Here is a 23828-nt window from a genome sequence, read left to right as displayed (position 1 = left end):
CAATAAAGCTTTGAAATGTTGTGCTAGAGAGTTGATAACTTGGGGGGATGTATACGGACGTGATAGCAACTAGCTTATTGAATAGCACTGCTTGGATTGCAACTGCCTCAAGAGGTGTTCGGAGTTGCAGTTGCCGACAAGCAACGCCTCTGTCGACTATTATTGCTATCCGCCGGACTATGCAACAGCATCATCTCGGTCTTTCCGGAAAATAGCGTATTGCCTAAGAAAGTTTGTTTGCTTAGATTTAAGATGTGTCTCCTGAACACACAGCACCTTTGGATTGTATTTGTTTGAGTTCTTTGACATCATCGAGGTTGTGGATCAAACCTCTCACGTTCCAGTGTAATATTTGTGTATCCATATTGTTTGTGTTTATGTGCTGTGTGTCAAGAGATATCACTTAGGCTGGCTCAAGGGACCTTGTCAGGCCCCTTGATGCGGGGTATTTCTTTTTTGTTGGCGCGCTCCAGGGAGCAACGCCCTTCCTTCGGCGTCTGAGACGCCGCAGAAGATTTTGTTACATCAGTCGCCTCGTCAGAGGCGCTGGATGAAGCCCGCTCAGCAGGCACTCTCGGGAGTTTTTCGGGCCTGTCTGCACGAGCAGTGGCCCTGGGACCGGCAGGCTCGGAGGTCTGCTGGCCCTTCGTGGTAGGGGGCGGAAGAGCCGTGGCTGCTCCCGCCAGGGGCGTAAGGGGCTGATGGCGTAACCGCCGTCACACTCCGTGTGACTTGCGCGGCCGCCTGAAGATGTAGGGCTGCCCCCCGGCGCGCCACATCGGTGTAGGAAGGACTGAACTGATTTTGGAGCGCTTACGAGCCTCTGGAAATGATAGGTTGAGTTTTACTTTCAGTTCTATGATTTGTTTCTCTTTTTTCCAAGTAGGGCACGATCGCGAGTAGGTGGGGTGGTCCCCTTCACAGTTGGCACAGTGGTTTGTTGATGTACAGATGTCAGAAGCGTGTTCAGAAGAACTACACTTGGCACAAGTAGCACGTCCTCTGCAGTTCTGCGACCCATTCCCAAAGCGCTGACACTTGAAGCATCGACGCGGATTTGGGATATACGGTCTCACGCGAAGCTTACAGTAACCGGTTTCTATTGTTTCAGGTAGGTTGCAGGTTCCGAAAGTAATGATTATGTGTTTGGTAGGTATTTGCTTGTTATCTCGCCTCAATGTTATTCTTTGAACTTTGACAACGTTCTGGTCTTGCCATCCTTCAAGCAGTTCGCTTTCGCTCAATTCGAGGAGGTCATCTTCTGAGACGACCCCGCGCACTGTGTTCATTGATCTGTGTGGGCCCACTGAGACGGGAATTTCCCCAAATGCTACAACTTTCGACAGTTTGTCATACTGCACTTTGTCTCGGAGTTCGAGAAGAAGATCGGCACTTCCCATCTTCGTTACTTTATAGCCTGGGCCAATTGCTTCAGTGAGAGATTTCGCTACAACAAATGGTGAGATCATTCTGACTGTTTTCTTATCGTTCTGACTATGTACAACGTGGTACTTTGGAAATGATTGTTTTGGCTGCATGAAGAAAGTGAATGTTTCATCGGTGCGCCCCCTCGTCAGGGAGCGATCAGGTAGCGGAGGAAAGTTATTTGCCATATAGAGCAGAGAAATTCGGCGGCGATGGTGGCCACCCACCACCGAGCCGCACAAGGGGACGCTACAAGGTTAAAAAAATACCTCCAGACGCCAGCCATGCATCGCCGCTATAACCTAATATATATATACCCAAGGCAGGATATATTACACACGGTTAACCCTTGCCGCCAGGAAAAATGGAAGTAATAAAAAGTGAAGACAGGAAAGATGTAAAAATGGGAGAGAAAGGCGAAGATTGGAGAGGAGGACAGGAAAAGGCGACTGCCGATTTCCTCCAGGTGGGTCAGTCTGGAGGTGCCGTCTATGTGAAGCCGAGGCCGAAGAGGTGTGTTGCCTCCGCCGGGGGGCCTTAAAGGTCCAAACACCCAGCATTGGCTCAACCCCCAGGATCCCCTTTTCGCCAGACACGGCTAAGCCGCGCACGGCTACACGCGGGAGGGTCCAAGCCTCGTGTGCTCGGGTACGTGGTGTCGCCACACAACAAACGCCTGCCGACGCAGACACCCTTGCGGGGATACCTAGGAAATCTAAGCACCAACTTGCCCAAGAAGTCCTTTTGGAACACCTATCCGTATATTTGTGGTGTTTACGAAATGTTTGAAACGTGTAGTAGAAGGACATAGTATTAAACTTGAGCACTAACCTTCGACATATAGTTAAAGTTTTTTACTTCCACATTGACTGAGCTGGGCCCTGCACGTAAGTCCGCTCGGCATAACACGATTCTTTTTTTTTTCTTCTGCAATGACAAGCGGGCAAATTTCCCGGGAAATCTTCGTGCAGCCAAGAAAATTTGTTCTACCGTGTAAAAAAAAAAGCGGCAGCGTTTGTTGTACGTTGCTGGTTCAGATACATTTTCTTCCGTAATCAAGTGACGCGTGTTTCACACCGTAATATGAAAACTGGGATGTTGCCGTTTGCTGGTTTTTGACCAAATAAATAACTGCAGCCCGAAACACGCAAGCGGGTGAATGGGACGCACAAAGGAGCGCAATAAAATGTTCACAGGTTTTCCTGTATTCTTTAACATACAAGTGATTATTCTTACGGTGATAAAGTGATATTTTCTGAATGGTTTCCAGTTGTCTGAAAGCAGGTTGAGAAGAAATAGCATTTTCATTCTAACGTAAATATACAAATCTTTCTAAGTTGAAAGTGGTAATATTCAGGAAAATAGTGTCAAGAATAGGTGATGATAGGGAAACATCACAGAGCGTCATGCAACTATTGTTGTAGATAAGCTGCTTGAACGTTTAAATATGAAGTTTGCTTTTTGGCAGCAAGATTTTTATATGCGTAATACCGAGGAGCTAGAATTATCACCTAAATACAAAATTAGCGTTCTACTGCAATTCCACAATCCAGGCAAACTTTTGCGAATAAACCCTGAGATTGTGCTTCCTTTCTGAAGCTGCATGGACTCTCGTTTACCAGCTCTGCGTGATGTTTCATGAAGGAGTCACTTGAACGGGTACCTGACTACGATGCTTGTGGTTGTATCAAAGGTACGTTAGGTACATAATGCATTGGAGGGACACGGATGAATTGGAGAGCGCTGTCATACGCTAACATGTAATGAAAGCGCGAGCAAATGGGTACAGAGGTGGGGGTCGCCCTGTTGACGTCACCTCAGCACCGCCATCAGTCACCCACGAGTGCAATCCCTGCCGTCGGAATAAGTAAATATTAAAAAAATAAGCTTGTGCTGTTACGCGCGAGCGAGTGCTGTAGAGTGTTTCCTCATCGACTAACGTATGGCGTGGGCTACTTGTAATAAGCCGTATAACTGACGCAAGTTGATGACAGCCGACTATATGTGCCGCAGTTTTCGTTAGTTACATTTTGCTATGTTTCGGAGCAATCGTTCATCAGTGCACAGTAAAAGTCTACCTAATAATAATTTCTTTACTGCCCCCCCCCCACCTGTAACATTGCTCCTCGTGACAGTCTCATTTCTAAAAATTGCAATGCTGTGTTTGCACGTTGCAGACTTGAATATTCTGCTTGCTCAGTTCGTAAGATTAGATGAAAAATTAGGATGACGCCTAAGCTTTGCCGTTAAGAGTGGAGCGCGATGCATTCAGAGATCCCTGACTGCTTCTCACGGTTCCCAGCAACTGCAGCGTAAGTAACCGTAATGTTTACGGGGAAACGCTCGCGGCGAACCCTATGCACGAAGGCGGGCTTTCTGGTCGAAACGCGGGCTCTTGCAGGGGCTGCGATGCAGGGGAAGCGAGCGCCATCTGGAAGTGTTTTAAGGAAGCGGGTGAGCCACACCATGCAATCTTGAGATATTTACGCGCCGGCGTGCGCAAATGGCGGACGCCGTCTCCGGTCTGTGCACTGTAGAAACGCTAGAAAATGAGTTTGTTTGAGTTTTCGCGTAACGGAATTATGTTTTCTCCCATATTCAAATTACACTCCGAAAGCTATCATGTCCGTAGGTTAGGTGTAATCGTAGTTTGCGATATATTCACGTATTTCAGCTGGAGAAATTCAATTATTTCAGTGAATTCCTTCCGTCACATGAACGTCCTGGGTATGTGTTGTTAGAAAATATATTGCCGAAAGGACGCCCGACGCCGGACGCCGGGTTTTCTGCGGCGCCGGGTTTTCTCCTTAACGCTAACGCGTTAGGATGTCGTTTCTGATGAGCAGCAGTATTGCACATTGCGTTTCTTACTTATAACTTACCTTGATACCAATAGAAAAAGATACCACACGGTCCTGTAGGATTATACTGCCAGAGTACCTTCGTAACATTTCCTAGCTCTGAAAACCAAAAAAAAAATTATTCTGCAAAGATTCGCTATATGTATGGGAGGTCACGGCGATTTCAATCAACGGAAGGTTGCGAATTATGGATAGTGGTGTTCCTGTTATTACTTTTGGCACTTTTTGCATAGTGCAGCAGGCTGTCGCTAAACAAAACCCGGTTAAAACGAACTTCTAAATATTAGAGCAGGAATGTTGTTATCTGGTGAGTTTTCCCTAAGGCATAATGAAAAACAAGTTCACTCAGCAAGAACAGCCGCTCAAGCCGCACTTCCACAACCACCCCTGGCGGCGGGTACAAGGCTCAGCGGGAGACCCCAGTCGACAACCTTGAGGAAGGCGACTTTGCTAGCTACACGAAAAGCAAGCAGTGTTTCTGTGCCTATAAACATCTGTGCCAGCGTCCGCGATGACGTGGATAGCCGCCTGACCAGTACCATATATAACGCATGTAAACAATTTGAGGATGTTTTCGAGGTGTCCTTGCGGGCTAATAATTACAGTGATGATATTGTTCTGTGGTATTCACACATGCAGCGGAAATTGTTGTATATACTATGGCGATTTTCTTAAACAGTACGAGAACACATAATACTCTTTTACCAAAGCAGGTGTATTATCAGCTTTTGGAACAACACAGAAATTTGCAGATCGCTGGCAAGATACATTTATTCAATTGCTTAGTAAGAATGCATGACGTTATAGTTATGAAAATACATATAGCGTAGAAAATATCAATCAGTATTTCTTTTATTTTACATTTGCCTTTAGGTTTTAATAGGGCTTTGCGAATATTCGAAACTTTTGAAGAGCGAATAAAATAGGTCCTTATTCTATCGGTCAACGCACCAAATACTCATTATTCGATTTTGTCCTAGAATCGAGCAGTAGCCATTCCAAAATCCTAATATTTTTCACATACTTATCGAATACTATACCTCCTCGACTGTACATGATGAAACATGAAATTTAAGCAAAGATGTGATGACTTTTATTCCATCTACAATCAACATAATGTGCTAGAGCACTGTGCGTCGTTCAGACAGTCGCACTTTAATGATTAACACGATTACTCAATAAAGTTTAGTTGGGATTGCGCAGCGGCTGCTGTTTATATTAAATTGATAGACGCAGTGTACAGCACGCATATCTGATTTTGTCACAAAGCTACACAAGGAGATTAACTGGGCAAACAAGGCTGCCATTATAAGCTTTATATGACAATTTATGACAGCGTAACCAGGGAAGGGCCCAGAGTTTGCGAGCTGCTTACTTTAATAAAACAAGCTTTATAATGCGCAGTAAAGATAGTTTCTAATGTTGTCAATACCGAGATTACAAAACAGTTTCACGCTGCACCCTTATCCAGAAAGTATTAAATAGATATTCAATATTCGACTGGATTCGCTTCTGACCTATTTGATTCGTATTCGATTCGCTTCTGGCACTGTTTGATTTGTGTTCGGTTTCTGTCTCTATGCGATTCGTAAAGAGTTTGTCCTCAAAAATTACTACTCGCATTATCCTAGGTTTTAATGTTGTTGAGGTTATCTGTAATTTAGTAGTGCGCGCGCGTGTGTGCGTGTGGGCACGCGTGTGTGTTTCTTATTTTATGTACGTCAGGTAGCAGGGACTTCTGCTAAAACGAACATATTTTTGCGGTATCCCGAAGTTTAGCAGAAATATATTTTATAGCAGCCAATAGCTCAGTTCCCAGCAAATCCACGGTAACGTTGAAGTAAACGCTACCTTGAGAAGGACACTTCCGCACTGGTAATGTGCATTTCTTGTTACGGAGAATCGAAAATTTCTTCGCTCTCTTTTTTCGACCGGATTCGTAAATGGAGGTGCGAAAGATAACGGGACAAAAATGACTGAATTTTTTTCTTGACTACTTTAGTGACTAGTGAATTTAGTGACTAGTTTAGTGACTTTTCTTGACTAGTGAGCCTACGCTCACGATCACACCAAGGCAATAAAGAAGAATAACAGATTATACCAAAAGGCATTTAATTCCGTATAAATATCCGAGGCGTCGCGTAGTGAAGAATCTCTAAGGCGTACCTGAATATCTTAGTAAATATATATAAAGACTCCACAGTAACCTTTATTAGCAGCAAGAAAAGGGGTAAATTGCCTATCGAGAAAGGGGTCAGGCAGAATAACCCAATCTCTCTTCTGCTATTCACTGCATGCGGAGACGATGCATTCAAGCTACTAATTAGTCTGAGAATGTTTTGTAATGCCGATCAACGGCGACAACAGCCTATGGTTGCAGATTACATTGTACTGTTCAGCAATCCTGGGGATGAATTGTAAGAAATAATTCAGGATCCTAGTTGAGAAGGTGTAACACTAGAGTACACTTCATTTCTCTATTCTCTTAAAGAGCGCACTGGAGGCGAATTATATAATACGTGGGTAACTGCGCATGCGTCTACTTAGACAATGAGGGAAAGTCTAGTGTCTAAATCTTATTAGTACATACAGATATTGAGGTCACGTTAAATATTTAAATATTAGCACACTCGCAGTGGCAGTAAGCAACCGTTGTTCGGCTACAGAAGATTCTTTGCGTCCCCAGGTCGCCATGTGCATTTATCACCCAAATTGCGTGCACGTCCTGAACGTTTATTACTGTCGAATATCATCTTTCCAGAGGAAGGCACTTTTTGATTCGCTGGGTGGCAAAGGCGTTTATGTTTGTTTTCGAACCGCTGAAGTGTGCTTGATAAACAGGGATTATTTCGACTTGCTTGGAACGTCTCGGTAAATATCCATCAATGTGCTCGCCTATTTTGCTTTGAAATATGATCTCTTTTTCATTAGTGTAACGCCTTCAACCTAACCTATTGAAGGTAGGAAGGAAGGCGCGCAGATCATTGTTAATGGAGTCATCCTTATCTTTATCGTAAAAGCGCATCGTTATGCTAATTAAATAGCGCCTTAAAGGTTAAAGGCAAATGTCACGTCAATTAAGCTGTGGTCACTGACTTCTTTCATTTCGTTTGCGAAATTATTATTATTATTATTATTATTATTATTCTGCGGCTAAAGTGCGCTGTATATTAAGCAGCGATGACTTCACAATAAAATCAAACAAAAATACGTGCGATCACATAGAGAAGCGAAGGGCAGTCGAGGATGGCAGGAAACTAGGTGGAGTGATGAAAGCAGGAAATTCGCAGGCGCAAGTTGGATTCCTTTGGCTCAGGCAGGGGTAATTGGAGTTCGCAGGGAGAGACCTTCGTTTTGCAGTGTACATAAAATAGACTGATGATGACGATGAGACTAAACAGGTGTTTGCGTTTCCGACTAATTTGTCGTACGGAGAGACTCATTGCCTGTCAGCGCTAATGAAAACTAAGGTGATGCACTACAGAAAAGAAAAGAAACAAATTTTCTTGGTTTTTTAAGGAGAAGACATTTTCTTTTACACGTCGCAGTAAGCAAACTGACCAGAGGAAACGAGATGGCAAACATAGCCTTGGTTAAGGCGAAAATCGTAGGTTTCGCTTTAACCAAGAAATTTCACTTGCACTAGCTTTCGTTGAGCTCTATTACGCTAATTATGTTCGTGAATTCGTCGCTAGTGAGCATACAAAGCATGCAAACTCAAAAGATATGGGTACGCGTAAAGGTGCTCGTAGCAAAAATTTCTGCAAAATGTGCTTTCTACTTACGAGGCCAATTTACGACGCTCATGCATGGACCCGGTACAGGTGTTTCTTGGGTACAGTTTTGCAGTTTCGCGTGTAAAAGGTAGGGATTCACTCCGTCTGATGCAGCGGCATTACCGGCATTTCGAGAATCACGGCTGAAACAGAAGAAACGGTTCAATTGTGTGTATAGTCCGTTTTAGAAGAATGCCCGTTTTGTTTTTTCGCTTTATATGCTACGCGTTCGTGTTCAAGAACTAAGCCAAAGGCCAATGTAGTTTTGACCTAATTTCTAATTAGTATTTATTAAAATCCACTGGACTTCTTTCTTTTGGCTAACATATAAAGTGATTTGTTTCAACATATTACGTTTTAGAGAGGCTTCGCGGTAATATGACGGAAGTGATTCAAGCCCTTAAGGCCAGCAGTTAATATATGTTTTTTTTTTCGCGAGAGACTACATTCATTACTAAACTACCACACTAGAGGCAAAGTGCTCATGAAAGCAACATGTTTCACCATGTCTAGATCGCTATGAAGGTTATTTCCTTTGTGTCGTCGCCTTCAAGCTGCAGCCCACCTGATCCCACCTGGGCATGCGCTGTGTATTCCTGGATCTTCGAGCACGTGGAAGCAACGGTTTCGGCCACAAGTCTTAGTTCCCGTTATTATTGCCAAAAATGGAACTTCGCATTAGCCTCAAGGCTGTATGACGTCGATGGAAAATGCTATAAAAGCGCAGATTCTTTGCATCCCCTCAGAGTTCACGGCGGCACTCATTAAAGCAACATGTTTCACCACGTCTGGATCGCTTTGTAGTGTATATTTCAGTCTATTTACTACTGTTCGTACGAACTTTTGCACTCTTGTTATGCTGCCGTGCTCGGATGTGCTCAGATTACAAATGACTGTTGGACTGTTCTCCTACTCCTGCTTTGTAGTGACGTAGAAATCAATCCAGGTCTCACCGTTGAGGAGAAACTAAATCTCATTCTTGATGAACTTCAAACGATAAAAGATGCAGACAAGATGCGCGATGCTACCCTTTCAGAATTGAATCAGAAGCATACAAAATTGTACAATATCTTGGACTTAACTAAAGCTAATGAATTGAAAATACAAAATCTGGAAGAAACGGTGCAACATTTGGAAGTTTTGTTGACACAAAATAAAAAGCTTGTTGACTTCGAAGGCCAAGCTTGCCGAAACAACCTTTTGGCTTTGCGTATTCAAGAATCCCCTGACGAAAACAGGATCTTGAAAATAAAGTTGTCCGCAGTGTTTTCCAAGAACACCTAAAGCTCAGCATTAGTGTCAGTTCAGCGGAACATTATCATAGGACTGGTAGGCCGGGAAAAAATAAGATAAGACCTGTGATTGTGCGCCTGTACAATGTACAACTATAAGGAAACGATATCCCTGTTTAAGAATTGCTCGAAAATTAAGGGTACCGGCATATCCACTTCCGACAATTATTCTCAAGGCACCTTGCAGATAAGAAAGAAATTGTGGCAGTCCAGATTAGATGATATTCTTTGAAATTACAAAAAGAAACTTGTTCGTGACAAGCTGTTTGTGAATGGTGACGTCTATACATGGAACATTGTCAAGAGCTGTAAAGTCTTTCTGCGTAAGAATACTAAATCAGATGACTGCCGCTCTTGGTACTTAAGAGGAGCCTGCGTAGAAAGTTCTGCGTGTTCTGTGTTTGAATGCGCAAAATGTGTGCAATAAACCAGAACGGCTTGAATGCATTTTGCTGTCATATGACCCTCACATAGCCGTCATTAGAGAAACGTGGCTTCACGCTGATATCCCAGATAACTGCGTATTCCCACCTTCATAATGTTGTTATAGGAAACATTGTGAAACAAAAGGAGGCGGTACTGCAATTCTTGTAAAATACGAAGTTCCATTCTTTTCGCTGCCAGAAGTTGATAACGATCATGAAAGCGTTTTATGCAAAGTCGAATTCAGCGGCAACACTTTCATTATTGCGGGAGCTTACGGGCCACTTGGATCAACACCAGAATTTTTGTTAGACCTCTACGATTACTTGCAAAAATACTGCGATCAAAATATAATTGTCGCTGGAGATTTTAACCTTCCTTGTGTTAGGTGGGAGGAAATGAAGGCTGGTTCGGTTGATTTCCCCAGTTCTGAAGTGTTGTTTTACATAATCCTTGCCTATAACCTTAATCAAACGGTTCTTTGTCACAATACCTGTAACAGATTCCGCTTACTCAATTTTATACCTTTTATTTTGCTCAAACTACATTCAGGATCGTGTAACGCAGGTTCATGATGGCCTTTCACATCAGATCAGATCAGAATTATTTTTACTGTATCTTCCCGCGAAGGGCTGGCTCATATAAACCAAAACATGTGGTTGCAAAACAATATTCTGCTGCGGGTGATGCTCAAATTGCGCTTTACTTGGAGGACCGTCTTTTCAGTTTTTGTGATGATGGCATTGACGTATTATGAACCAAGTTTAAATCGTGGTGTCACCAGTGTACAGAAAACCTTATTCCAGAAAGACTGAAAAAGATTGGTCGAGAGAGCCCTTGGATCATCAGAGAGCTGCTTCAGGTAAAACGCAGGCTATAGCGTCACAGGAAATTAAAGTGTGCTGACGACAAGGTGTTAAAAGATCTAAAAACTGCCCTTTACTATAAAATTCTAGAGTCCTGAAAATGTTATTTCAATGAAATACTTGGGCGTTTTTCCATCAGAGAGCCCAAATAAATTCTGGTAGTTCTTGGGGGACAAGGGCCATCGACGAATAGAGCAGGTGGCGTTGGGCACAACTTTCATTACAGACAGTAGGGAAATAGCGTAAATGTTTAAAGGCACACTAAAGGCTAATGCTAAGTCAACGTGGACTATTTAAATACCATTCCTGAAACCTCGCAACACTTGTTTCGGGCCAAGAAAAGACATAGTTTACGAGAAAATTGCATCTGAAAGTTAAGGATACCTTTCTCGAAATTCCGATCTCCCGCCACCAACTGGGGGAATTGTGACGTTGCATACGCCATCCCGGCCCTTTGCTGCCGTCGATGAGTAAAACTGCGACCGACAGACGGCGGTACTGAGGCAAGACAAATAAAGTTAGAGCGGTGGATTCTCCTCTGCAGCTGCTTTTTGGCCAAGTGGTGTAGACCGCTCGGCCATATCGCGACATCACATGGGAGTTGAATTATCTGCTGCTTGCAGTTCGTGCGAGTTTCACGAGCCAGAAAAACCAGTGCAGCACTACGCGATAACTACTGAAACGCGAAAGCGTGGGTGGTGCGGAGACGAGACAAAACCAAACCGTTCGACCGCCCGCGTCGTTGTAAAGGGTAACTTGAAGGAGTTATTTTGTCTAAACATGACATAAAAGTGGACAAGTAGCATTTTATTTCACTTATAATACTATACGAGGATGTTTTGTGCAATGAGTGGTTGACTACTAGTGACAGAATTTAACTGAGGAATGCTTTTGTGATCGGGCAACTACTTGAATTTCCCGGGGGAGTCTCTAATCATGTCGTATATTTACCTCAATTTCTCGATTATTAAGGCTCTGTTCTCGATAATATTGACGCCTTAGAGATTATCGAGTACTAATCTGTCACTTTAGCTTGACTTAATATTTGCCTTTAGTGTGCCTTTTATTACCACTTTCAAAGCGTGTTATTAAAGCCGGACAACGCAAGATAGATCAGGCGGCCTGTGCGAATCCTGAGAGGGTGTAGTTGAGCTGCTCTTACGGTTAGACGCAAAGATGTCAAGAGGTCCAGGTAAAATTCCAGCTATTTTCCTTAAGAAATACGCACAGCTGCTAGGTAGATTTCTTCTCATTGTATTTATTAAGCCCTTAAAAACTGGTAAAGTACCGACAGATTGACTCCTGGCTTGTGGTGTTCCGGTTATTAAGAAGGGTAGCCCGTAGTAATGAGTAATTATCGACCAATTTCCCCTAAGCGTATTTCTTGAATGGTGTTAGAGCATACTCCGGTGAAATACTTAAATAACTATTTGGATAAACACAATATTATACACAATACACAGCATGAGCTCCGACGAGCCTTTTCTACTACCACGTAGTTAAAAGCAACCATTAATGAATTTTCTCAAGTTCCAGACATCAATGGTCAGGTGGACATAATATTTTTGGACTTCTCAAAAGCTTTTGACAGGGTGTGTCACAATCAACTAATCCTAAAGATGAAAACAGTTGGTATATCTTCGGGAATAATCAACCGAAGTACACCTTATTTGACTAATAGAAAACAATATGTAGATATAGACGGATCGTGCTCCGGAAAATTAGATGTCTACTCGGGAGTACCCCAAGGATCTGTAAAAGGACCGGTCTTGTTTAACATCTATATCAATGACATGGAAGCCTCTGTCAAATCAACTGTTTCAGTTAAGTTGTTTGCCGACGACTGTGTCATTTTTAAAACAATAAATTCGGTTTCTTACAGGCTTGAGTTGAACGTGAATGTAATATTACTGGTAGAATGGTGTGCTAAGTGGAGTATGATTAATCTTGAAAAAAATTCTATATATATGTCTTACTAATAAAAGAAACAAACTGGTGTTTACGTATAATACAAACGGTAACATGATGAAACAAGTTGAGGAATATAATTATTTAGGGATTATGATTATGCTCAGGCTTAAATGGACCGCGCACATTGATAACATATGCTCTTCAGCTCGTAAAAAATTAGGTTTCCTAAAGTACAAATTAAAAAGTTAATCAAGCGAACTTAGAAAGAAGGCGTACAAAGCCATACTGAGACATCCTCCCGAGTACGCAAGTATTGTGTGGGACCCTCACACAGCGGTAGACACAGAAAAAGATAGCAAGAATTCAAAGATTAGTGGCTGGTTTGATATATAACCGCTATAAATGCCGGGACTCTCCGTCTGCTATGTTGCAGGAAGCAAAGCTGCAATCCTTAAAATAACGCAGAAGCATTGCTAGAATTAAGCGTCTTAGCGACTTATATTTTTCGAAACAAGGCATTCACCTTTAAGAATACATAACTAAACAATCATTTGAAAAATCTTGTCATAGGCATCAACACTTTATTGAACCTATTTTCGCTCGCACGAATGTCAATAAGTATTCATGTTTACCAATACAATCATGGATTGGAAGGCGCCGCCGCATGATTTTCTCCTCCTTGCCCCTAATGAGTGATATGGACCGTCAGAATGCATCGCCTCAAATGTGCTATGTTCTCAACGTGGTGCGTTGCTTGTTTTATTGCTTTTTCTTATGCGTGCGATATCTCTTCAAGTTTTGTATAAGCATGCATCGGCCATTTTTAGTTTCTTTTTGTCAATAGGCATGCTTTTTTTAAGGTTTAATATTTCTTCCTTTTCGAATTCTGCCTCTCCTGCTTGTACCGTATTCGTTCAGCAGTATGTGATAAATAAAAAAAAATAAAAATACGTACATTGAAGGGGCTGGCGTGTAGAACAAAAAGAAAAACCTTATTTCTTGCCGCAGCATTACACCAGATTCGTTTAACACAAGACACTATTTTTCATGTGGCTGGTGTAGCCAACGCCTGATCGTCAGTTTCGGCCAGATATTTTCAGCAAGTGCACCTGAGGTGTAGATACTTCCGTCGCTGTGGCCCTCAGTCCTGCTACTTGAGCCACACTGGCTGTTCTGCATAAACGATGCCCTCAAATACTAGGACTGGAAGAAGCATGGGGATACAGTCTGTAAACAGCTCTGACGGTTCCTAGGTTTCTATTTGGGTCTCAGCTGGTTTCGCTATCTGTGATGCTCGTGTAACCAGTGACTACCCTCATCAACTGGGCCAGTTGATTGATTAGTTTCTTGATTCTTGAGTTTATTGATTGATGTTGGTTTGTCTAGAGGGCCTGCAGCGAAACGCGTCACGAGTAGACACTATCACCAGCATCAAATGATCTAACGGCTGCAAAGTGTACAACGGCATTGCTCGAATGGTCTGGCTGTAATTCCTCTAACACGGAGTGTGGCCTGTGGTGAATCATCAGTCCGCGTGCTCTATCGAGTGGTGGAATCGAGGGTGATATGTGCTTCAATGAATATAATCTACGTAACTCGGACTCGGTGCTTTTTCCTGACTGTCTTTCCTAGGACTTCTTTTTCTTCCCACACCATTTTATGCGTACTTCTGTTATTAAAGGCATTGTGGCAGACATTGTGGCATGCATATTAGAGGCAGTGTGGCCTAGTGTAAAGTGTAAAGAAATAAGCATAATGACTGAAGTGGATAGGAATACGGAGTAAGGAGGAAGATGGTAGTAAACGTAGAGAAGGTGCTCTAGGAGTCAGGAGGGTTTGCTTCTTTCTCTTAAAATATATATAATAATGCTAACCTGTATACGCCCTAATCAGAGGAGGACACATAAAATTATTATTGGCGGAGTTTGAACGCGCAATAATAATAGAAAGTACTATGCCTGCCGAAAGTAAATAGTTTTAATAATAACGGAAAGTTGAATGCATATGACAACAAGAAGCCCAATGTATATTATATAAAGTGAAACGCAACAATATTAAGGAGATTTAGAAAGATTAAACGCAAACGTTAGTATTCCATAAATTCTACTGACTAATGATTCCAACTGCAGACTTTTCGTAAAAAAATGAATTCCTGAAAATATTAATTTTGTGTTGGTATTTGGCAACATCCTTCCAATGACAGATTCATATAAGCTCTTTCAGTGCACAGCACTTTACTAGAACTAACTTTTCTGCAATATGCTAAATAATAATTGTTTGTTTAATATGTTTCCTTCATTTATGTTTCTGGAGTTGCGCTCCATTAAACAAAAGATTAGTCATTGACTACGTCTTGTAATAGTAAAAATAATGTATTTAGTACTGCAAGGCCCGTACTTCTTTTCTGGCTGTTTCTTAGGTGCGGGCCTTCCACGAGGCCAGGCCAGTAGCTACTCAGTGTGCCCTTGAACTGTGCTCGCACTTGCTGTGCAAAATAATGCAACCACTGGTTGCCCACTATGAACACGTTGACAGTCGCCGACCGACTTTGGGGAGACGGACAATGCCTGCAATAATGTCCTCATTAACCAGGCAGGCCAAAAAATGGACTTGGGACGGTAGATTCAATTTCGTTGTTTTTAGAGCTCCTGTATGGAAGAGAATTTGTGTAGAGTCCCTTGCTCAGGGTAGTGCTGTACATGAAGAAAGTTCACCTGAAGGTTTGTGATGGCCAAGGGCGTGTGAGCGTTTCCCGTTTGCGCATCACGGTAGCCCAAGTGCTCGCGGATCGTCACAAATTACGGATACCGTACACGATACCTTGATTCTTGCCACTGCCAGTTTAGGCTTCCCTGCACAAAATCAATTTGGAGCTTCGTTGGCTTTACGCCACCATGAGAGCTCACGCTGTTCCTTTCAGTACGCGCACACGCAAACTTGGTACGTGATCGCCCCGCGGCCCCAGCCTACGCGTCAGGCACGCGGCCGTCAGTGCGACCCGTGCACGTGATATCGCACCTGATCGCCAATGCGCTCTACAGTTACAAATATTTTAAAACCAAACTTCCCGCAATGGCTTTTTCGCTCGTAGCCTATAGGCCTAAGAGGTGCCACGGCGCCGCTTCATCTGGGTCGGCGACCAAGACAGTGGTTTGGTGACCAGTGCAGGATACAATGATGATGATGCAGTCATAAGCAGGGCAACTAGTGCCGTCTAGTAGCGGCTTTCGAAGTGAACCCGTATACGTGTGTGCGCATGCCGCTTAGTAGAACATGTTTTCTTTTTTTAATTTTCACCCTCCAATGTGGTTAGGCGGGCCTTACACGAGTAAATACGGAAGATGATTCGATTGATCAGCCATCATGAATTAGCTTTCTTTTTCTTCTCTTTTTGTTTTCGACGATTAGCTGACCAATTGAAGTACACCCTCCTGACAGGCATGTGACTATACCATCAAACAGGGCACGCCCGTGCACGCTACTTAAGGAAGACTAAGTGACAAGGTTGATAGTTTCATGAAAGGTTTCTCTTCTGCCGGAGACGTTTATTTTTTCAGCACATGGTCATTTCTACGTGCTCGGAAAGACAGTATCACGATATTTGGTGATGAGTATGACTAAATCCATGCTTAATACATTAGAAAACCTTCAAAACAATGAGTACACTAATGCATTTTCTCCTTTATTCGATGTGCAGAGTAATAACAAAATTTCTAGCTATGAGGACATGAAGCTAATAAATTTAATGTTTATTAATCGAACATATAAATATTTTCGTCAAACGTCCCATATTCCTGCCTTAGTTATAATCTTAACAAATACTTTTATTTAATTTATATACAAGCGGCAATCGAAACATGTTTCTCTACTAGTATAAACAAGTATTAACTGTATAAAGTAAACCTCGAAGAAAGAATGTGGCAAAGTACGTACCGGTTGAAACGTGGCACGAATAACATGAATTCATAGTCGGTTTCATTCAAGAAGGTCTTTGTGTAATACGTATATTTCTGTTCACGCAAATTGTTTTCGATCCTCACAGTGCTTGCATATATGTATATTTTTTTAGTAGTATTCAGCATCTGCAAAACGTCATAGAGTATGAACTCATAATACTACTTTCATAGCCTTTCGCAGAGGAAGTTGTAATGTTATCAAAGTTCACCTCACTTTACGAAAAGGCAGCAATAGAACGCAAGACCAGTGGTGCAAGCAAACAAAAAGGACTTCACCTGTATTCACGCTACAACTGGGCAACTTCTGTTATCAGGCCCGTTGGACGCAACGCAACTCTATGTACGACGCTGTATAAGAATACACATCACTGCGCAAACATTGCTACGAAGAGAACGACGCTCAAAAAACACCGCACGAGGCGCAAGTAATTGAACACATTTCGCAAAGCCCTCTTTCACTCTCTCCGACTTTCTTTCCGACACTTTCTTCGAGCGCCAACACGTAGCACTGCGCTGGCTATAACGCCCGTTGAATAATTGGACGATGTAAAACCGCCATCCTCCGGTGTAGCTTCGAGGACGCCAGGTCAATGCGCAAGGAAATATTATGGAGTCTGCGCAGTATTTTCGCATAGGCAAATCTACGTGAACATTGGCTATATATTGGCTAAGGCAATAAAAAGTATTACCTCGGTTGCACAATCAGCCCCCACGCTGCCCTCTTGCTTAAAGAATGTCACCACTGGCAGCACGCTTCAGTGAAAATTGAGGTGTAGAATACATTAGTGCTCAAATTATTTCACATTTCTTAACACAGGTACTGAATTGCACACGAGACGAAGAAGTTTCCCTGGGTCAACTTGTTCGCCTGTGTTAAACCATCGCCGCATAACATGGAAGTACCTCAGTTAAGCCTTTTCTTGTGTTCGTCAATAGAATAATTTAACCACAATGCTTTTTCGAAGCTTTCATCGTGTACATTAGTACCCGTACGCCACGTCTCACAGAAGGTGCTGCTTACTTCAGAATTCCTGCTCACGGTAACTGGGCAATAATTTTACTACCGGTTCAATGTACTTTCTGTGATTTATTCGCTTCTGGCTAAAAACTCTACTGCTCTTTTTGGCGTAAGGTATAGGCGGAACTATATAGATGATTATTAGGCGTACGAAGACAGCTTTATTCAACGACTTGCTATTACCCCCCTAGTGGGTGTCTTTTTATTCACGTCGTAGTCTTCGCACGTAAAATTACGGTTCTTCAAAAACGACGAAACTTTAATTGAGCAGATTGGACTCTACACGTTCTAGATGTTTGTGACAACATCGCTAAAAGTCAGCTGTACGCGTACAGCCCGAAAACTCCTTCAATTTTCTTTACCGAACACCATTGGCGCACTTTAGGTCACTTTGATCGCCGTCTCTTCTGATAATTAAGGTCCAAGCTAACACGGCGCTGTAATTTTGCTTCAGAGACTTTCCTTCCCTCCCTTCTTCTCCGCCCTTAAACTGGCTCTCTTAACTAATACACACAGAACAAAGCAACAGCGCGCGCATTAGATCCCATAGATGAGATGAATATTTACAATTAGTATTAGGGTTATAAATTATATTCGAGTGCTGATTGCTGGGCTATCGTTTGTTACCGAAGCTTTCCCTCAAGTCTAAATATTTTAAGGCAGTTTCTCGTGTGCGTATCATGGCTACGCACGCTTATATCGCATTCCGTTTCTCTACCACGGGTGCGCTTTAAAACCACGGCGCTGCAGTTTTTGCTTTTCTTTTCTTTCTTCTTCTCCGCCCTTAAACTGGCTCTCTTAACTATACTACACGCAGAGACAAAGCAACAGCGCGCGCATGCGATCCCATAGATGAGATGAATATATATATATATATATATATATATATATATATATATATAGCAAACTATCAGTCATAGCTCTCGTAGTATAGCCCTCTGGGCCGTTTCCTTTTTTTTCTTTTTTCGAAAGTAGTCCTATTAGGGTTATTATAATTACACGAAGGTATTTCGCCCTCATCAGCAGCAGTCCTTGGTATAGTTATTCTGGCGGCTAGCTTCCCACGCTATGCGTGCCGCCATCGCACCTGGTTAAGCTTTTCCTAGACGCTAGAGTTATGCTTTGTCCGCGCAACCTTGAGCGATCGGAAAGCGCGTTTCCCCCTCTTGGCCGGCGGAGAAGGGGGGCTTCGTTCCGGCCGCGAAGCTCTCCACATCTCTGTAAGGTGCCTTGTGGATGTCTCGTGCTGACGATGTCCTCTCGGTGAGCGCATATTTCCCCCCCTCATCTTTTAAGAGGTTCAATACATACAAGCATTTTTCTCGCAAACCAGATTTTTTTTCAAGGGAATTTTCCACGTCTCAGTAATTTCTCTCGTCGTATTCGAGTGCTGATTGCCGTGTTATAGTTTGTTAACGAAGCTTTCCCTCAAGTCTGAAATATTTTAAGACAGTTTTCCTAGCCTCTAAAGCCGCTCGAGTTCGCTCTTCTCCTCGAGCGGCCATTTTTCCTAGAAAATATGCCGACTATCGCGGACAAGAAGAGTCTCTTTCCACGTAAGTGTGAGGCTCGGAGCAGGAGCTGTGGCGCTTGAAAGTAGCCTGGGGCCGGACGAACCAACCGACTGAGCTATCTTTCCGGGCAACATCGAAGGGTCACGAGTTCAAATCACCTGTTATGTGCCTTTTTTTTTCGCCCCTTTTCTTTCTTTTTTTTCTTTCTTTTAATGTCTTCTCCTTTATTTTATCACTGTACGGGAACCCTCCTAAAAAAAAAAAAAGAGATATATATCTTCAAATATGTATGGCCTCACACTCACATGTGCAGGTCATAAATACCAGGTTCTCTAGCCGAGTGCCATCCATGCGGTATAACCGAGCTCAGATTGGTCCACCTTGACTGACCAAATAGGGCACCACTGTAGGTTAAATGAGGCGTACAACTCCTGCGGGACCCGCCGTGGTTGCTCAGTGGTTATGGTGTTAGACTGCTGAGCACGAGGTCGCTGGATCGGACCCCGACCACGGCGGCCGCATTTCGATGGGGGCGAAATGCGAAAACACCCGTGTACTTAGAATTAGGTGCACGTTAAAGAACCCCAGGTGGTCGAAATTTTCGGAGTCCTCCACTACGGCGTGCATAATCAGAAAGTGGTTTTGTCACGTAAAACCCCATAAATTAATTTTTAATTTAACTCCTACGGGGACGGTAGAGTATCCGTCTCCAGTGCAAGAGGACCGTGATTCAAATCCCGGTGCCGCGCTATTCTCCACCGGAAAATACAAAAAAAAAAAAACGTGTGTTGAGAAAATTGCACAAACAGGCCTGGAGTGCGGCCTGATCCCGGTGACCAGAACCGGTAACGCAATCTCTCACCAGAGCAGGATTGGCCACCCTGGTGCAGTACTTGGCCACAACCTCCTATATGAATACAACAACCGAACCCCGGCCCTCAGTCCCCAGCAGCCGCGAAGCAACTGACCACGGCGGCGGTCAGATCTGTGACGCTGCAGAGGGTGCTAAGAATACTTGGCTCCGGACAGGCCGCCATTGGAATCTGAACCTGGCAACGTCTAACGTTAGAACGCTATCTAGTGAGGCGAGTCTAGCAGTGTTATTGGAGGAATTAGAGGGTAGTAAATGGGATATAATTGGGCTCAGTGAGGTTAGGAGGACAAAAGAAGCATATACAGTGCTAAAAAGCGGGCATGTACTGTGTTACCGGGGCTTAGCGGAGAGACGAGAACTAGGAGTCGGATTCCTGATTAATAAGGAAATAGCTGGTAACATACAGGAATTCTATAGCATTAACGAGAGGGTGGCATGTCTTGTTGTGAAACTTAATAAGAGGTACAAAATGAAGGTTGTACAGGTCTACGCTCCTACATCTAGTCATGATGACCAGGAAGTCGAAAGCTTTTATGAAGACGTAGAATCGGCGATGGGTAAAGTCAAAACAAAATACACTATACTGATGGGCGACTTCAATGCCAGGGTAGGCAAGAAGCAGGCTGGAGACAAGTCAGTGGGGGAATATGGCATAGGCTCTAGGAATAGCACAGGAGAATTATTAGTAGAGTTTGCAGAACAGAATAATATGCGGATAATGAATACCTTTTTCCGCAAGCGGGTTAGCCGAAAGTGGACGTGGAGGAGCCCGAATGGTGAGACTAGAAATGAAATCGACTTCATACTCTGCGCGAACCCTGGCATCATTCAAGATGTAGACGTGCTCGGCAAGGTACGCTGCAGTGACCACAGGATGGTAAGAACTCGAATTAGCCTAGACTTGAGGAGGGAACGAAAGAAACTGGTACACAAGAAGCCAATCAATGAGTTAGCGGTAAGAGGGAAACTAGAGGAATTCCGGATCAAACTACAGAACAGGTATTCGGCTTTAACTCAGGAAGAGGACCTTAGTGTTGAAGCAATGAACGACAATCTCATGGGCATCATTAAGGAGTGCGCAATAGAAGTCGGTGGTAACGCCGTTAGACAGGAAACCAGTAAGATATCGCAGGAGACGAAAGATCTGATCAAGAAACGCCAATGTATGAAAGCCTCTAATCCTACAGCTAGAATAGAACTGGCAGAACTTTCTAAGTTAATCAACAAGCGTAAGACAGCGGACATCAGGAACTATAATATGGATAGAATTGAACAGGCTCTCAGGAACGGAGGAAGCCTAAAAACAGTGAAGAAGAAACTAGGAATAGGCAAGAATCAGATGTGTGCGTTAAGAGACAAAGCCGGCAACATCGTTACTAATATGGATGAGATAGTTCAAGTGGCTGAGGAGTTCTATAGAGATTTATACAGTACCAGTGGCACCCACGACGATAGTGGAAGAGAGAATAGCCTAGAGGAATTCGAAATCCCACAGGTAACGCCAGAAGAAGTAAAGAAAGCCTTAGGAGCTATGCAAAGGGGGAAGGCAGCTGGGGAGGATCAGGTAACAGCAGATTTGTTGAAGGATGGTGGTCAGATTGTTCTAGAGAAACTGGCCACCCTGTATACGCAATGCCTCATAACCTCGAGCGTACCGGAATCTTGGAAGAACGCTAACATAATCCTAATCCATAAGAAAGGGGACGCCAAAGACTTGAAAAATTATAGACCGATCAGCTTACTGTCCGTTGCCTACAAAGTATTTACTAAGGTAATCGCAAATAGAATCAGGAACACCTTAGACTTCTGTCAACCAAAGGACCAGGCAGGATTCCGTAAAGGCTACTCAACAATAGACCATATTCACACTATCAATCAAGTGATACAGAAATGTGCAGAATATAACCAACCCTTATATATAGCCTTCATTGATTACGAAAAAGCATTTGATTCAGTCGAAACCTCAGCAGTCATGAAGGCACTACGGAATCAGGGTGTAGATGAGCCATATGTAAAAATACTGGAAGATATCTATAGCGGCTCCACAGCCACCGTAGTCCTCCACAAAGAAAGCAACAAAATCCCTATAAAGAAAGGCGTCAGACAGGGAGATACGATATCTCCAATGCTATTCACAGCATGTTTACAGGAGGTATTCAGAGGCCTGGAGTGGGAAGAATTGGGGATAAAAGTTGATGGAGAATACCTTAGCAACTTGCGATTCGCTGATGATATTGCCTTGCTTAGTAACTCAGGAGACCAATTGCAATGCATGCTCACTGACCTGGAGAGGCAAAGCAGAAGGGTGGGTCTGAAAATTAATCTGCAGAAAACTAAAGTACTGTTTAACAGTCTCGGAAGAGAACAGCAGTTTACGATAGGTAGCGAAACACTGGAAGTGGTAAGGGAATACATCTACTTAGGGCAGGTAGTGACCACGGATCCGGATCATGAGACTGAAATAACCAGAAGAATAAGAATGGGTTGGGGTGCGTTTGGCAGGCATTCTCAAATCGTGAACAGTAGGTTGCCACTATCCCTCAAAAGGAAAGTGTACAACAGCTGCGTGTTACCAGTACTCACATATGGGGCAGAAACCTGGAGGCTTACGAAAAGGGTTCTGCTGAAATTGAGGACGACGCAACGAGCTATGGAAAGAAGAATGATGGGTGTAACGTTAAGGGATAAGAAAAGAGCAGATTGGGTGAGGCAACAAACGCGGGTAAACGACATCTTAGTTGAAATCAAGAAAAAGAAATGGGCATGGGCCGGACATGTAATGAGGAGGGAAGATAACCGATGGTCACTAAGAGCTACGGACTGGATTCCAAGGGAAGGGAAGCGTAGCAGGGGGCGGCAGAAAGTTAGGTGGGCAGATGACATTAAGACGTTTGCAGGGACAACATGGCCACAATTAGTACATGACCGGGGTAGTTGGAGAAGTATGGGAGAGGCCTTTGCCCTGCAGTGGGCGTAACTAGGCTGATGATGATGATGATGACGATGAACACGTGAAGTGAGAAAACCTGTTTTTTTTTTTTCGGAAACGGCTGTCGTTATGATTTTGCGTGAATACTAGACGTAAACGGTACGTATAGCATATATCTGGAATATGTATATACCGTGGAGTACACTGCTGGCCGAAAAATAATTTAGTAAGTTCTGTACACATTTCTTTTTTACGAAGGTAGTTGGTAGGTAAAGTGTATTGTTATCGCCCAAGTATATCATTATTATGGCGTGTTGCTATACGGTATTTATTATCCCACGATAATAAATTTCATAAGGAGAGAGTGCTTTTTTAATATTTAAGAGTTTCACAGCTATTACTTCTGTTGCGTACATGCTATACTGACATTGAATGCGGCGTGTGTTCATGTACAGTAATGTACAGTTATATTTTGTATACCGTAAAGTACTCTAATAGACCAACCCAAGTTGAACTTAGTGGCATAAAGAAAGTTACTTTCACGTGCAGCATAAAAAGTTGACGGGAATGGTTAGGTTGATGCATATTACTCCACCTCAATTCACAGTTTATTTGAAGCGGCATTTAATGCTGCGCATGAACAACCTGTATGAAGATTGAAGACTGATTTTCTTCCTCTTCCTTCGCGCCCGCCTCCCATTTGACACTTAACCCAGAGACGTTCACTAACTTTTTTCGCAACCGTGTTTAATTTTTGTTCTGTGCACCTCGAGTACGTCACTACAATATGAGACTCTTGTTATTGGCAAGGTATTTTAAAGGCTGTCATCAAATTATTGCACGGCAGCGGTCTGTAATTGAGACTTTGAGGGGTTTCGGCCATTGGACTTCATCCATCGCCGTTTTCGTCCTCATCAGCAACGCTGCTCTCTATCTCTCTTGGCCCACTTTTCTCTTCCCCAATTCAGAGTACCAGGTCACAA

General features: G+C 43.2%; 1 long non-coding RNA gene across 1 annotated transcript in view; it reads right to left on the bottom strand.

The window, feature by feature from the left end:
• LOC129382387 (uncharacterized) overlaps positions 1-23828 on the bottom strand; it is a 46891-nt gene that overhangs the window by 5362 nt on the left and 17701 nt on the right. The window contains exons 2-4 of the long non-coding RNA XR_011894956.1: positions 16488-16636; positions 8072-8205; positions 4308-4385 (exon numbers count right to left, since the gene is read on the bottom strand). This is a non-coding gene — a long non-coding RNA (uncharacterized lncRNA). The remainder of the gene's footprint in view (positions 1-4307; positions 4386-8071; positions 8206-16487; positions 16637-23828) is intronic.

The sequence above is a fragment of the Dermacentor andersoni genome, chromosome 6 (assembly GCF_023375885.2).
Source record: "Dermacentor andersoni chromosome 6, qqDerAnde1_hic_scaffold, whole genome shotgun sequence".
In the NCBI taxonomy this organism is placed as follows: domain Eukaryota; kingdom Metazoa; phylum Arthropoda; class Arachnida; order Ixodida; family Ixodidae; genus Dermacentor; species Dermacentor andersoni.
Note: the sequence above shows the minus strand (reverse complement) of the source record. Positions and strands in the feature narration are given on the sequence as shown.